Source organism: Leopardus geoffroyi, chromosome A1 (assembly GCF_018350155.1).
Source record: "Leopardus geoffroyi isolate Oge1 chromosome A1, O.geoffroyi_Oge1_pat1.0, whole genome shotgun sequence".
NCBI classification, from domain to species: Eukaryota; Metazoa; Chordata; class Mammalia; order Carnivora; family Felidae; genus Leopardus; species Leopardus geoffroyi.
In genome coordinates, this window is record NC_059326.1 from 202,996,088 (window position 1) to 203,014,222 (window position 18,135).

Consider the following 18,135-nt stretch of genomic DNA (forward strand, 5'->3'; position numbering starts at 1 on the left):
CATGTTCAAGGATGCAAACTCCTGCTCTGGAGACTAGAGAACCAGTGAAGCCATTTTTCACTATTAGCCCACCAGCACTGATCAATCCCAGTGAGCTAAACAACACCACTGAGTGGAGAATAGAGCCATTACACCAAGTCCCACCCCCCAGTGCTCTCCAGGCACATCACCACTAGGGCCAATAGGCCTGAGAGCCAGAGCAGCAAGCCCCTTCCTTAGAACACCATCACAAATCCCTTCAACAAGCTCGGTCTACTTACCATAAACTGCTGCAAAGTTTCAGCCCTAGGGGAAACTGACTCTCCCTTCATTTGGGTTTTTTTGTTTGTTTGTTCATTTGGTTGTTATTGTTGCTTCTGTGTTTTTGTTGTTGTTTTGTTGTTTTTCTTTTGATTCTTGGATAGAAAAAGAACAAATTTTTAAAAAATTTTATTTTATGTTAATCTTATTTTATCGTTTTATTTTTTAAATTTTTTTAATTTTTAATTTTTCTTCAGTCATCTTTTTCCTTTTCTCTTTTTTCTATCCAGCTTCTTTTAACAAGCAGACCAAAACACACCTAGGATCTAGCTTCTTTTATTTGATTTTTAAAAATTTTTATTTAATTCTATTATTATTAATATTTTATCTCCCTCCAAAATGACAAGACAGAGGAATTCACCTCAAAAGAAAGAACAGGAAGAAATGATGGCCAGGGATTTATTTAATCAATGCAGGTATAAGTAAAATGTTTGAACTTGAATTTTAAACAATTTATAAGGATACTAGTTGGGCTTGGAGAAAGCATAGAAACACCAGAGAATCCCTTTTTGCAGACATAGAGGAACAAAAATGCTATAACCAAGATGCAAACCCAAATGGAGGCAATAAAAATGAGAATGGACAAGGCAGAGGGGTGGAATTAGCAATATAGAAGATAAAACTCTGAAAAATAATGAAGCTGAAAAGAAAAGGGAAACAAACATCAGGGATTACAAAGGCAGACTTAAGAATCAGCAATTTTTTCAAACATAATAACATTCATATCATAAGAGTCCCAGAGGATGAAGAAAGAGATAAAAGGGCAGATGGTTTATGTGAGCAAATTATAGCTGAAAAGTTTCCTAATCTGTGGAAGGACAGACATCAAAATCCAAGAAGCACAGAGAACTCCCATTAAATTCAACAAAAGCTGGCATCACCAAGACGTATCATAATCAAATTCACCAAAGACACAGACAAGGAAAGGATCCTGAAAGTAGCAAGGGAAAAAAAAAAGTCCTTAACCTACAAGGGAATACAGATCAGGTTCACAGTAGATCTGTCCACAGAAACTTGGCAGGCCAGAAACAAATGGCAAGATATATTCAACATGCTAAATAGGAAAAACATGCAAGCAAGTATACTTTATTCAGCAAGGCTCTCATTCAAAATAGAAGAAATGATAAAGACTTTCCCAGACAAACACAGACTAAAGGAGTTCATGACCACTAAACCAGACCTACAAGAAATTTTAAGAGGTATGGTTTGAGTGAAAGGAAAAATAAGACCACCGCCCCCCCCTCAAAAAAAAAAAAAAACCCAGAGTAGAAAGGACTAGAGAACATCACCAGAATTATCAACTTTACAGATAACACAATGGCACTAAATTTAAATGTTTCAATAATTACTCTGAATATAAATGGATTAAATCCTCCAATCAAACAACATAGTGTATCAGAATGGATTAAAAAATAAGATCCATTTATATCCTGCCTATAAGACACCTGAGGATTGAAAATGAGGGAATGAAGAACCATCTATCATGCTAATGGGAATCAAAAGAAAGCCAGGGTAGCCATATTTATATCAGAGAAATTAGAATATTAAAACAAAGACTGTAACAAGAAGTGAAGAAGGGCATTACATCATAATTAATGGGTCTGTTGATTAGGAAGATCTAACAATTGTAAATATTTAGCCCCCAAATTGGAGGCACCCAAATATATAAATCAATTAATAACAAACATAAAGAAACTTATTGATAATAACACAATAATAATAGGGGACTGTCACACACCACTTATAGCAATGGGCAGATCACCTAAGCAGAAACTCAACAAGAAAACAATGACCTTGAATGACACACTGGACCCAATGGACTTAATAGATATATTCAGAACATTCCATGCTAATGCAGCAGAATACACATTCTTTTTGAGTGCACGTGAAACATTCTCCAGAATAGATCACATACTGAGTCACAAATCAGCCCTGAATAAGTAGAAAAAGATTGAAATCATACCATGCATATTTTCAGATCACAATGCTATGAAACTTGATGTCAACCAGCAGGCAAAATTTGGAAGCCCTCAAATACATGGAAGTTAAAAACCATACACTAAAGAATGAATAGTTTAACCAAAAAATTAAACAAGAAATTAAAAATACATGGGAGCAAATAAAAATGAAAATACGACAGTCTAAAGCCTTTGGGATGTAGCAAAGGCAGTCCTAAGAGGGAAGTATATTTCAATACAGGCCTATAGCAAGAAAGGTCTCAAATACACAACCTAATATTATACCTAAAGGGTCTAGAAAAGGAATAAAGTGTAAAGCCAGCAGAAGAAGGAAAATAGTAAACATTAGAGCAGAAATAAATGATATAAAGACAAACTAATAAACAAACAAAACAGTAGAAGAGATCAATGAAACAAAGAGACAGTTCTTTGAAATAATTAACAAAATTGATAAACCCTTAGCCAGACTCACCAAAAGGAAAAAAAAGGACCCAAATGATACAAATGACAGAGGAGAGATCACAATCAATACCACAGAAATATAAACAATTATAAGAGAATGCTGTGAAAAAATATATGCCAAAATATTGGGCAATCTGGAAGAAAGGAATAAATTCCTAGAAACATATGAACTACTAAACTGAAACAGAAAGAAATAGAAAACTTGAAGAGACTGATAACCAGCAAAGAAATTGAATCAGTAATCAAAAATCTCCCAACAAACTAAAGTCCAGGGCCAGATGACATCTCAGGGAAATTCTACAAAATATTTAAAGAAGAATTAATACCTATTCTTCTGAAACTGTTCCACAAAATAGAATTGGAAGGAAAACTTCCTAACTCATTCCACAAGGTCTTGATTCCCAAACCAGAAAGAACCCACTAAAAAAGAGAATTGCAGGCCAATATCACTAATGAACACGGATGCAAAAATTCTTAATAAAATACTAGCAAATTGAATCCAACAGTACATGAAAAGAATCATTCACTATGATCAAGTAGGATTTATTCCTTGGCTGCAAGAGTGGTTCAATATTTGCAAATCAATCAATGTGATACACCACTTTAATAAAAGAAAAGAACACATGATCCTCTCAATACATGCAGAGAAAGCATTTGATAATGGACAACATCCATTCCTAATAAAAACCCTCAACAAAGGAGGGATAGAGGGAACATACCTCAATGAAATAAAGACCATATTTGAAAGACCCGAAGATTATACCATCCTCAATGGGGAAAAATGGAAAGTTTTTCCTCTAAGGTCAGGAACAACACAGTGTGTCCACTCTCAGCATTGTTATTTAACCCAGTATGGGAAGTCATAGCCTCAGCAATCAGACAACCAAAAGAAATAAAAGGCATCCATATTGGCAAGGAAGAAGTCAAACATTCACTATTCATGGATGACGTGTCACTCTATGTAGAAAACACAAAAGACTTACCAAAAATTTACTAGAATTGATACATGAATTCAGTAAAATCACAGGATACAAAATCAACATATAGAAATCTGTTGCATTTCTTTTTTCGTTTTAAAGTTTATTTATTTATTTATTCATTTATTTATTTTGAGAGAGAGAGAGAGAGCATGAAAAGGGGAGGGGCAGAGAGAGAGGGAGAGAGAGAATTCCAAGCAGGCTCTGCACTGACAGCACCAATGACTGATGTGTGCCTTGATCTCACAAACCATGAGATCATACCTAGGCTGAAATCCAGAGTTGGAGGCTTAACTAGTTAACTGAGTCACCCACATGCCCTAAGAAATCTGTTGCATCTCTATATACCAATAATGAAGCAGCAGAAAGAGAAATCAAGAAATTGTCCTTCTTACAATTGCACCAAAAACCATCAGATACCTAGGAATAAACCTAACCAAAGAGGTAAAAGATCTGTACTCTGAAAACCATAGAACTCTTATGAAAGAAATTGAAGAGGACACAAAGAAATGCAAAAACATTCCATGCTCATGGATTGGAAGAACAAATATTGCTAAAATGTCACCTAAAGCAATCTAAATATTTAATGCAATCCCTATCAAAATACCACCATCATTTTTCACAGGACAAGAACAAACACTCCTAAAATCTGTTTGGATTTTGTAATATGTGTTTTGGAACCACAAAAGAGCCCAAATAGCAAAGCAATCATGGATTAAAAAAAAAAGCAAAGCTGGAGGCATCACAATTCTGGACTTCAAGTTATATTACAAAGCTGTAGTGATCAAGACAGTCAGGTACAAAACAGACACATAGATCAATGCAACAGAACAGAAAACCCAGAAATGGACCCACAACTATAAGTCAACTAATATTCAACAAAGCAGAAAAGAATATCCAATGGAAAACAGTCTCTTCAACAAATGGTGTTGGGAAAACTGGACAGCAACACGCAGAAGAATGAAACTGTACCATTTTCTTGAGCATACAAAAAAAAAAAAATTCAAAAGACTTAAATGTAAGGTAAGAAACCAAAGAGGAGAACACAGGCAGCAACCACTTTGACCTCTGCCACAGCAACTTCTTACTAGACAAGTTGCCAAAGGCAAGGGGAACAAAAACAAACATGAACTATTGGGACTTAATTAAAAGGCTTCTGCACAGTGAGGGAAACAATCAGCAAAACTAAAAGGCAGCCTATGGAATGGGAGAAGATATTTGCAAATGCAATATCTGATAAAGGGTTAGTATCCAAAATCTATAAAGAGCTTATCAAAATCAACACCCCAAAAAACAAATAACCCAGTTAAGATATGGGCAGAAGACATGAATACACAGTTTTCCAAAGTAGACATCCAATGGCTAACAGATACACAAAAAGATGCTTAACATCACTCAACATCAAGGAAATACAAATCAAAACCATGATGAAATACCGTCCCACATCTGTCAGAATGGCTAAAATTAACAACACAAGAAGCAACAGGTTGTGACAAGATTGAGGAGAAATGGGATCCCTGCTGCACATCCCCTGTTGGTGGGAATGCAAACTGGGGTAGCCACTCTGGAGAACAATATGAAGACTCCTTGAAAAACTAAGAAGAGAACTACCCTAAGTGTATCAACTGCACTAGTAGTTACTTACCCAAAGGATACAAAAATACAGATTCAAAGGGGTACATGCACTGCATTATCAACAATAGCCAGACTATGGAGAAAGCCCAAATGTCCATTGATTGTTGAATGGATAAAGAAGATGTAGTGTATATATATATATATGTATACATGTATACATACATACATATATATATACATACATATACATGTATACATGTGTATATATATATATATATATATATATATATATATATACACTTGTCTTGTCATTTGCAATGACGTGGATGGAGCTAGAATGTATTATGCTAAGCAAAATAAGTCAATCAGAGACAGACAAATACCATAAGATTTTACTCATATGAGGAATTTAAGAAACAAATCAGATGAACATAGGGGACAGGGAGGGGGGAAGAAGAGAGAGAAACAAACTACAAGAGACTCAATGATAGCAAACTATGGGTTGAAGGAGGAATGTAGGTGGGAGATGAGCTAGATGGGTGATAGGTACCGAGGGCGCTTGTGATGAGCGCTGGGCATTGTATGTCAGTGATGAATCATTGACTTCTACTCCTGAAACCAATATTGCACTGTATGTTAACTAAAATTTAAATAATACATAATAAACAAACAAACAAATAAATAAATAGTGTCTATGGTAGGAGGTTTTTTTTTTTTAATTTTTTATTTAAACTTCAGTTAGTTAACATACAGTGTAATGTTAGTTTCAAGTGTACAATTTAGTGATACAACATTTACATACAACATCTGGTGCTCACCACAATAGGCACTCTCCTTATTCCCCATCACCTGTTGTACCCATCCCCCCACCCCTTTCCCCTCTAGTAACCATCAGATCTTCTCTCTAGTTAAGAGTCTGTTTCTTGGTTTGCTTCTCTCTCTTTTCTTGTATTAGGAGTTTTTGCTTCTTTCAATTAAAGAATAATTGAGGGAAATATTGCTACTGAAAATATCAGCTATAAAACCAAAATTTTTCAAGATAGAGTACATCATCATGTATTGTTCACATTTTCCACAACACAAGTTAGTTTCCAGAAAATTACAAGTGTTTTTTTGTAAGGCTCCTATTGAGGAACAGTCTTACACAAATGTGATGGGAGAAACTTTGGTTAAGTATCTCTTTAGTAAATTCCTCAATTTTAGTCGATCCAAAGTTAAGTGGCTACCCCAAAAACCTAGAGTTACCAACTTAGTGCCAGGTTAGTACTTTACATTTGTTATTTACCTATTTTATTACCTTTGATGAGAGAAAAGCACCTGTTCTAAAACGGTTGGTATGGCTGGATCATCTAGTTCCAGAGGTACACTGAGAAAGAGGGGAAAGATAAGGCCAAAGAGATATAAATATTTAACACATATTTAAATTCTTGAAGAGGATCCCGTATCATTTCATCATCTCTTGCAAGTTCCTGTGATGGCTGAGAGTAATTCTTTAGATCTTGAGATAATCTTGCCAAAAAAATCATGGACCTTTTCTACTCTTTCATCTTCAGAGTTGCCTTAAAATACTGATTGGAAATTCTGTTGTCCCTACCAATACTCCCTGCCGATACTCCTGCCAATACTCCCCAGTACTCCCCACAAACTGACTCCATTCTTTCGTTATGATCCCACAGCTTCTTCTTATATTAGCCTCATTGAATTTTCTTTACTGCCCAACTCTTTCCGACTCTAATAATTTTTGAAGGCCTTTAATTACTATCAGCAGCAAGCTCAAGGCACATGAGGTCTTTCATTCCCTAGCTCTTGACAACTTCTAAAGTCTCAATTTTAGAGAATGCTGTTAAGTCAGATATCTTCACTAACTGCACCTCCTATTGTTATTCCCATTTCTAAATGCCTATTGAATTTAAGATCTGTACTGGACATTTGGGTACATACAGATAAACTGAGTTGTATTGTTCATCAGTGAATTCATACACTTTAATGTCGCTCTCCCTTGATTACAAAGATTTCAAGAATATCAAGTCACGTGTTCCACACTTTTAAGCACTGGGTAAATTTTCTCATGCTTCCTAAACTCTTTCAATGACCTGTTTTATGTGAAGCAATAGGAGGTAGTGGTTAAGAGTTTGGACTCTGAAGACAGGGTGTCTTATTTAGAACAGTCGCTCTGCCATTTCCACTTTCTTCCACTTTTTAGCAAGTTACCTTACCTCATGAAGACCAAATTTCCTCATCTGTAAAATGGAGTTGATGATAACAGTGATGTACTTTTCTCATAACTGACTCATCCTCTGATGTGAATGCTTACAATAGCACATAATGAAGAACAAATATTGTTCAATTGTTAGTTGTTACTAGACCCCCACGTCTCCAGCTACAGTTAATGCTCCCTTCTACCCTCCAAACCCATCCATCCAACTGCTTTCTCCGTGTGTATTCCACAATTACCCAAACATATCCAAAACTGAACTCTGTATTTTTACTCCTAAACCCTTCGTTCTTCCTGTGTTTTATGTACTCTACCACCCCCCTGGGTGCCCAAACAATGAATCTGAAAATCATATTCACATTTCCCTTTCTTTTTTTTTTTTTTTAATTTTTTTTTTCAACGTTTATTTATTTTTGGGACAGAGAGAGACAGAGCATGAACGGGGGAGGGGCAGAGAGAGAGGGAGACACAGAATCGGAAACAGGCTCCAGGCTCTGAGCCATCAGCCCAGAGCCTGACGCGGGGCTCGAACTCACGAACCGCAAGATCGTGACCTGGCTGAAGTCGGACGCTTAACCGACAGCGCCACTCAGGCGCCCCCACATTTCCCTTTCTTGCCTTCATACATTCAACAATTCATCTAGTATTACCAGTTCTACCCCATTAATATTTTTTGGATCCCTATTCTCTACTTCAAGACAATTTCTGTGAATAAAAACCCTTTCCAAAGTAAAACCTATACAGCCAGTCTTGTTTCCTATTCTGCCACCCATGATCTTCATTCTGTATAGCAAATGCTGGGTGACCAAGGACTAGCAGAAACTCTTTTTGGTGGGAGAGCAAGGGGACGTGATTATAAAATCTCATTATTTATATATTTCTTTTAAAAATGTTTCATTTGAGTACAGTTGACAAACAATGTTTCATTAGTTTCAGGTATGTATTTCTTTTCTCCTCTCACGTAATAAAAAGGACAATGTTGTTATAAGGTATGTGATGTTCCTGACATGGCTCCCTCCCAATCTTCCCAAGCCTACTTTTCTCGTACTGGTTACTAATTAGCCCAAAATAATGAGAAAGTCAAAATAAATAGGAAAAATGCAGGGCAATTATTTATTGTAACTATACTGTGCCATTTTGCGCAACTCTTCCTGAGTGTAGGTGGATGATTCTAGGTAGATCTCCCACATTTCTCAGTTATGAAATATGAAAGTCTTAAATCACATTTTGATATATGTTAAAGCCACTGCTTTAATTTCAAGGCTTTCATGAGGAAAACAATTTTTTTTCTTTTTGAGGGTATCAGTCTTTCTTTGCCATTTTGTTATATATTCTTAACTACTTTTAAAGTTTGTTTCTTTGTTTTGAAGGAAGTGGAAGCAGTGCAGTGTTTTTAAGTGATAAACTTATGTCTTATTAAAGTGTAGGTCAAATATGTGTAAACACATACACCACCTTCAGACCCTCCACATAAATAGATCTTATATTTATTTCTCCTCTTTATTATTTTATCCACCATTATCTTTTGGCTAGAGAAGTAAAGAATACCCAAAGTAACAGGAGAAAGATCTCTTTTCTGTAAACAATATGTTCCAAGGACATAAAAGAAATTTTTCTTTTTCTTGCTTTTCTGAGGGAGCTCAGATTGTACATATGTATGTAAATTTACTTTGTACAACAATTTCTTTTTTCTTTTGTGTATGTGGGAGGAATAGAAGAATGTTCAGTAAGAACAATTTTGAAATATTTTACCCTGGTATCATTGTGTGAAATGACTAAGCAATTCAAGTCAATCGTTTCTTCATCTATTTCTGTTGTGAAGGTACATTTGTATTTTAAGGTTGATTTATTGCTTAGCTGAATATTATTTTTTAATGTCTGAAAGAAAGTGTAAATTATATTTTTCTAACAGCCACCCTCACTGCCATGGTAAAAATCAAAGTTTAATTCTATGGAAGTATATATGCATATATATATATATATATATATATATATATATATACACACATATACACACACATATATATATGTATACATATATATATATGGAAGTATATATGCATATATATATGCATATATATGTATACACATATATGTATGTAATTATTTGTGTTTTGGCCATTAAAAATTATTTTAAAAATACACCAATAAATACATCAATCAAGTAACTTTATATTAGGCCAGGGACAGGTATAGTTGCGGAGAAATATAAATAAAGTAAAGACTTCCTGTAATATAATAAAAGTTGGGAAGACAAAACCAAATACATCTATGTGAAAAATATATTTATAAAATTAACATATCAAAAAATATAAATCAGTTTAATGTTCAAATTTTGTTGACTTTATAACTATTTCTGAAAAATTAACTTACTGATTTTCTAAAATAAGAAAAAGTTATGATTTTTGAAAAGATGTGTCATTTAAAATTTATATGGCTATATTGAATTTTATTATAAAAAATGAATCTTAAATCTAGCTCACTTCATCAGCAACCCTGGTTGAGTACCAACTAGGTATTAAAGTATCGTACTAGGTCCCTGCCCTCAAAGACTTTACAATATGGATGGAAATAAACCGCTGTAACTCAACTTTGCTAATTCACAAATGTAAATTTAACTGAAATGATTCTAGAACAGTGATTCTTAATGTTAGCTCTGCATTAGAACCACCAGGGGAGCTGATGCTAGGATCCCTCCCCCGGAGATCCAGGCTTAGTCAATCTGGGATGTCACCTGGATGTTGGGATTTTTTAAATTTTCCACAAGATTCTAATGTGTAGCCAAAATCGAGAACCATTGCTACAGGTCCTAAGAAGAAAAAAATTATCTTTACCTAGAATAGTCAGAGAAACCTTCCCACAGGTTATAGATTTTCCATTGACAACCAATCAAACTAGATTCAAAGGCTAGAGGAGTATCAGATATGCAGAGAAGTGTGAGGAACATCGGAAACATGGCCAATTAGGCAAAGAACAATACTAAGGGAAGAAAGTGCAAGTAACCTTTGTTGAACAATGGGTAGAACAGAATAGGTGACCCACTAGTGATGTATGTGCTGTCCTATTTCTTCTGATCTTGCCCTATACTCCAAAATGTGTACAAATAATACGTTATCAATATTCTATCTCTGTGGTAGACTACATAGATTGCCACAATCCTTTACTTTTACCTGTACCCCCAACATTTTCAAGTCCTACCATTATCATCCTACCATTAAAAGGCAGAGTCTCTTTCTTCCTCTTCAATCTGGCCTTGCCTTATGACATTATTTGGCCAAGAGGATGCAGTTGAAGTAAGTAAAGTCCAGATCCAAACCAAGGCCTCAAGAGTCCTTCCATATTTCCATTCTCTTTTTTTTTCTTTTGAAACCTGCCCAGCCCCAACATATAAATCCCAGAATGCCTTACTAAAAAAAAAATAAGAAAGCACATTAAGCAGAAACATGGCATGCCAGTTGAGACCATCCTAGATGAGCAAGACCAGCTGATGAATAGTTGATCCTAACTATAGAAATGAGCTCAACCAAACCAGAAAGACCATTCAATTAACCCATTTCAAATGACTACCCCATAGCTGCAATATAATCCACTAAGTTTTGGGGTTGTTTGTTTTGCATAAAAAGTTAATTGGTAAAGCTTCATTTCCCAGCTATGGTAACTGATTCAAGGGGTAGACAAAGATAGTCAATGTAAGTTTTTTGTCAGAACAATTTTCAACTAGAAAAGAGAGAGACTGTCTTCCTTCAGTTGTCAGACTGAGAGTATGTGGATACAGAACTTTTTAAAACCATGTGTCCTAGGGGCGCCTGGGTGGCGCAGTCGGTTAAGCATCCGACTTCAGCCAGGTCACGATCTCGCGGTCCGTGAGTTCGAGCCCCGCGTCGGGCTCTGGGCTGATGGCTCAGAGCCTGGAGCCTGTTTCCGATTCTGTGTCTCCCTCTCTCTCTGCCCCTCCCCCGTTCATGCTCTGTCTCTCTCTGTCCCAAAAATAAATAAACGTTGAAAAAAAAAAAAAAAACCATGTGTCCTATTGCATGGAGAAAACCATCTGTAGGAAAAAAAATATGAGGAAATGATAACAAGAGAGAGAGAGAGTGAGAAGTCCCTTTTGACAGTCTATTTATCCATGATTCAAGTATCTCCTAAGGCCAAGTCTGCTCCTGTCCCCTTATTGGAATTTGGTTATAAATCAATAAATTCTCCTGTTTGGTTTCAACTAGTTTCAGTTGGGTTTTTGTCACTTTGAAAAAGCCCTCACTCAAAATGTTTAGCCAACCAGCAAGTAACAAAATTAAAAGTGATTGAGTCACTGAACAACTCAATACTTCACATACAAAATTAACTATTCAATCAATAAAAATTTGTTTAGAACCCACTGTAAATAAGACACTGGGTTAGGGGATGAGAACATGATCCTATTATTAAAGGATTTGTATTTGAGTAGGGAAGACAGACTGGTACGCCCATCATTAAGCTTCACAGTCAGGAGACAAGAGGTATCAGAAGTTTCCCTAACTTAATTTTAACTAAGTGAAATCTCAGTTCAGTCTTGAGAGGAAAGCAGAGCTCAGCCCAATGAAGAGGTCAAAGAAAGCATTCTAGTGAAGAGATCATGATTATAGCCTTATCTTTGTCAAAATAAATTCATTAATTTGTTTCACCAATTTGTTCCCACAGCTATAATTTTATTACTTTATTTTTTAAGTATGCTCTATGCCCAACATGGGGCTTGAAATCACAACCCCAAGATCAAGAGTCTCGTGTTCTACCAACTGAGCCAGCCAGCCACCCCTAGAATTTTATTTTTTCACAAAATAAACTGGTGAATAAAGGAAGAAACAGAGTTAATAATTGTAGATACCTACTATGTATCAAAAACTACATAAGATACTTTATATAGCATCTTTTTCAAACATATTTTATGAAGGATTTGGATTATCTCATTGTATTTTAGTTGCAACCCTTTGGAACAAGGGACATATATCTCATCCGATTTCATATGTCATATGGCAAAAATTAGCTTTGGAATAGAAAATTAAGTTTGGTCTTTTTTTCAAATATACTTGAGAGACATTAAGTCTGATATGTAATGTATTCATATATATATATATATATATATATATATGTCAGAATATGCTAGATATATTCTATTTTCTAGGTATTACATATATTAAAATATAATAGAATATATAAAAGAATTTAGAGATTTTTTTGGCATCAACTGTCCTCATTGACTAGAATTCACTAATTTAAATTTTTTTAATAATTTTAAATTTTAAGTTTATTTAATTTTTAATTTTTATTTTTAACTAAATTTTATATTAAGTTATTATTGATTTAAGATTCTGCAAAAATCTGTTTTATATCTGAAACTATAGTTAAGTTTCTTGTCACTGTTTCCATTAACATACTTGCAGAGAAATATCTTGGAAACATTAGTAAAACTTCATTTAAATATTATTAGATAAATTTGTAATGCAGAAATTATTTCTTAAGGTTGAAAGTTCAAGTCTTCTGGTTCTCAGTGGGATCCTTGAGTTTATCTTTATCACGTATTTACTTTTTTTTAAATGTTTATTTTATTTTTGAAAGACCAGAAACAACATGGGTGGGGGAGGGGCAGAGAGAGAGAGTGGGACAGAATATCTGAAGTGGGATCTGTGCTGACAGCAGACAGCCCAAAGCAGGGCTTGAACTCATGAACTGTGAGATCATGACCTGAGCCAAAGTCGGACACTTAACCGACTGAGCCACCCAGGCACCCCATCATGTATTTACTTTTTAAACTTATAAACAGTTTATATATATATATATATAGATCTATATCTATAGATCTATAGATCTATAGATATAGATCTATACATATAGATCTATATACATATCTATCTATCTATATATAGATCTATATATATAGATCAACAAAGGAAAGATTGATAATACATGGGAATAGTACAGGCCTTACAATAATGCCTTACATTATATATAATGCCTTACGATATATATATAAATATATATATATATATCGTTTAGATTATATATAATATATAATATATATATTGTTTAGATTATATATAATGCCTTATGATATATATATATATATACATACACATATATATATATGTCATTATATATATGGTTTGGATCAACAAAGGAAAGATTGATAGTACAGGGGAATAACGATAACTGAAAGGAAAAAAATATTCTTTTAAAAAGTAAAAAGAGATGAAACCATGAATGCTGGTAAAGGAACTGACTTTTGAGAAGCCAAATTTTCCATGGTAACAGATGCAAAAACGAAAGAAATGATATGTGCAGTTGTTGCTGCTGTTGTTAATGTCGTAATTGACAACAACGAGGATGAGGATGATGATGATGGTGTCCAGGGTGGCTTGGAGATGCAGAAGTTTACATGTGATGATTTCTGATGTCACAATGAACTGAGAGGTCAGACCATCATTCCCAAGTGAGGGTGAGGAGGGAAGGCAGATGGTTTACGGAGAGAGAAGATACGACATTTTGAAATGTGGAAAGATCTGAAGGTCTGGTCACATTTGAGTGTCTTTCAATTTTTTTTTTTTTGATTACATACTTCATTAAGATATTTAGCACCGTTGTAGAATTGTTCACAGAAAAATTCAACTACTGCTTGTAGGTATGGAGAAGTCAGAAATGTAAGCTTTTATCTAGAGTTGGAATTTTTTCCAGGTATGATTGATGCAAGGAGACTGTGGGTCATGTCACTATGACCATCTGGAATTGTGCTGGGGTAAACACCTGGGCATAAACTGAACCGATCCTTCTCCTGATATTCAAGAGACTATATAATTTCTGTTGGGTATACAGTAGGATAAATGCCACGTGATTCCACTTATAGGGAGTATCTAAAATTGTCAGACTCATGGGGGCAGGAGATGGAGTGGTAGTTGCCGGGAGCTGAGAGGAGGAGGTGGGAAGTTGTTTAATGAGCATAAAATTTCAGCTCTGCAAAAGTAATGAGTTCTAGAGATCTGCTGCACAACATAGGATCTATCGTTTAATGGTGTGGTATTGTGCACAATAGTGCACATGCACAATTGTGCATATGTTAAGAAGACAGTTCTCCTCTTAAGTGTTCTTATCACACACACACACACACACACACACACACACACCACAACACAATACACAAAAGAACACAAGAGGATTTTGAGAGGTGAATGATATATTTATTATGAAGTTGGTATCATGGGGGTATGCACATGTTCAAACTAATCTAAAGGTGCACATTAAACGTATAACTTCTTGTGTATCGATTATATCTTAATAAAGCTAAAAAAATTAAAAAGCAACATGAAGTTGAAGAATGACTAGTCATTTATTTAATAAAGCAAAGAAAGTGCATGAGCAGAGAGAATAAAGGCATGTGCGTATGTACAGAGCATAAACTGGAGAGTATGCCGTCGTGACTTGCTAGAGCCAAAATTTAGTACCCTGTGAATCCTTTGTTGCTGCCATTTTGCTCTGTGAGACATAGATTCGTCCTAATAAATTCACCTTTAGTTTTCTACGCTGCATTGAATGGATTCTGTTACTTGGAATCAAATAATCCCTAACTAAGACACTTTGGAAACCATTCAAATAAGAATAGACTGTATTCTCTTTCACCTTGTATTACTTGATGAATCCCCTGAATATTTTTATTGCCTTTTGGGGCAAGTCTAGTCTCTAGACTATATTAGTCTGTTCTGTCAAGATCTTCTAATTTTTGAACTTCAACAACTAAACATAAGATTAATAGAAACGGAATGTTTGTATGGTTGCCGATGAGGCTCACTGTTTAGTAACTAATAGAGGTGTATGTCCAGAACAAAGGTAATGCTACCTTTAGCATATTGTTTTCTGATCCAACTAAGAGAGTGGAGCAACCAGGAATGGTGTATTTTCCATTAAATGTAAACTTTTCTAGATCAGCAAGATTTTTCATTCTTTTTCATCAGCTTTCCCAGTGTCTAGAGAATAAGTGCTCGATAAATATTTGCTGAAATATTGAAAACCATATTATATTTAAAAGGCTTGCCTTGGGGCGCCTGGGTGGCGCAGTCGGTTAAGCGTCCGACTTCAGCCAGGTCAAGATCTCGCAGTCCGTGAGTTCGAGCCCTGCGTCAGGCTCTGGGCTGATGGCTCAGAGCCTGGAGCCTGTTTCCGATTCTGTGTCTCCCTCTCTCTCTGCCCCTCCCCCGTTCATGCTCTGTCTCTCTCTGTCCCAAAAATAAATAAACGTTGAAAAAAAAATTAAAAAAAAAAAAGGCTTGCCTTAACTAAGACTGTCTCACTTGGAGACTTGGACAAATGTGGAGAGCTTTCTGTCCTTAAGTATCTGAAAAACAGGCTTATTCCCATTAGCTCAAGAGGGCAGAATTATAAACTCAAATACTCAGTCTTTAACTTTCTGTAATCCTCCCACACTCAGGTATCTAGTAATGTTCTTTGTCTCATTAGGAATTCAATCTTTATACAAAGCTTGTGTAACTATATCTGAACATATGCCCCTACCTTATGCCCATCAAGTGTTGTCTTGAAATAAAACTAATGAGAAAAAAAGCAGGTCTTCCCTTCACCCCACAAATACTGCTCTAACTGAACCCTGTTTTTTGTTATACTCCTCCCCCCTATGATAGCTAAGCTGGCAATTTTAAACCTAATCACTTTCACCCAATCTGTGTAAACCCGTGATGGATTTCCAGTCAAGTTGATTATCTGGTGAACACCTGCTAGAATAATTAGAGGTAGAATATGATGTTTTGCTCACTTGCTAAACTAAAAATAGTTTAAACCAAGTGTGACTTCAGTGTTTCAACAGTCAGATATCTTGGGTATTTTGAGTATCACACTCAAATTTAATTGTGGAATCATTTTTTCCCTTATGCTTTAGGTCAGTGATTCTGTAGGACCTAGGTATGGTCTGGAAATCTACATTTTCAACAAACATTCAAAGTATAGTAGGCAGGTGGTAGACAATACTTTGAGAAATAATGCCTTAAGGAAAGAAGAAAATGGAAATGGTTTTTGGATATTGATTCACTAAAATTATGCATTTTCATTTGAGTTAAAGTTTCTAGGCTTAATTATGCCCTACAGAAAAGCCAATAAAAATTCTATTGACATTTCTAGGTTAATCTTTTAATGTTGTAATAGGCAGAAATTCCATATTATTTAAGATCTACTTCCATGCAATCACAAATTATTTAAAGTTTCCTTCCATTCAACTTTAGCTATAGAATCTATAAATAGAACTTCTATATATATTTCCAGTCACAATTTCAAATCATGCCTGGCAGAACCTTTCCTTATTGGACACAACCCACAACTTTAAACTTGAAGTATTCTTTATTTTTTTTTTTTAATTTTTTTTTCCAACGTTTATTTATTTTTGGGACAGAGAGAGACAGAGCATGAACGGGGGAGGGGCAGAGAGAGAGGGAGACACAGAATCGGAAACAGGTTCCAGGCTCTGAGCCATCAGCCCAGAGCCTGACGCGGGGCTCGAACTCACAGACCGCGAGATCGTGACCTGGCTGAAGTCGGACGCCCAACCGACTGCGCCACCCAGGCGCCCCTAAACTTGAAGTATTCTTTAGATGTTTGAGAAAGAAATCAGAAGCCATGCAGAAATATTTGTTTTGCACTCCTCTAATAGTTTCTTCTCTTTTCATTCTTGGATCTCCAATCTTCTCCTCTGTGCTGGTGAAAGCTCTTGAACTAGCTCCATTTTCTCTTCTCTATGTGCTTAGCGTGTTTCCTTGCCTCATTCTCTAACTTCCCTCATATCACGAGCTCCCATATTCCTATCTTCACTGTTGGAAAGATCTTAATTTTTTTTAAGAGTGATTCCCTTAATCAACCTGAAAACCTGCATGTTTGACAACCATAACCTGCCAAATTCATGCTTAAAGATGAATGAATATTCCATTCTGAAGAACTAAAAGGAGCTACTTTATGAGTCTACAATGATGCAAAATAACCATATGAAGAGATACGTTGAAACCACCTGCAAAGTAAAAGGAGTGTGTGTATGTGTGTGTGTGTGTGTGTGTGTGTGCGCGGGGCGGGGGGAGTGGGGAGATTGTAAGAGATAAAATGAGTCAGCAAATAGGTAAACCCAGAACGGAGTTAATTAAGCTAACTCTGAACCACAAGGTAGAAGGTATTACATTAATGGGACAACTAGAAAATATATGGAGAGCTGGACATTAAAAGGAACCTGAAGTGTGCAGTGAGCTGTAAACTCAAGAGAGTGAGAAATTGACATAATTTTGTCTTAGTGACTCAGGAGAATGAGGACACTTATTTTTTTTCTAAGTCTTTATTTTTTCTAAGTCTCTCATGGACCAGGGAATAAGAAAATATTTGTAAAAGGGACATGTTTATTGTTGTTCTTACTCATGGTTGCCATTGGCATTTAAGAAAATAATCTTTAACCCTTCATCCACTGTGTAAGGTAATTATAGTGCTCTGTTAAATTCATTAAAGAAGCCATTAGACCGGGGTTGTTCTGATACCTTAGCACCCTAGTAAGCACACTGAAACCTAAGCCTATAAATGCCTCAAGGTTGAGAACTAAAAACCTAAGGACAAGTGATAACAGACAACTAGGCTTTTTCAAATAAGG

At 35.5% G+C, this 18,135-nt stretch overlaps 1 long non-coding RNA gene across 1 annotated transcript in view; it reads right to left on the reverse strand.

Moving 5' to 3' along the window:
* Positions 1-266: 266 nt before the first annotated feature.
* LOC123605531 overlaps positions 267-18,135 on the reverse strand; it is a 53,028-nt gene continuing 35,159 nt past the window's right edge. Inside the window, exons 3-4 of the long non-coding RNA XR_006715804.1 lie at positions 6,570-6,638; positions 267-395 (exon numbers count right to left, since the gene is read on the reverse strand). This is a non-coding gene — a long non-coding RNA (uncharacterized LOC123605531). The remainder of the gene's footprint in view (positions 396-6,569; positions 6,639-18,135) is intronic.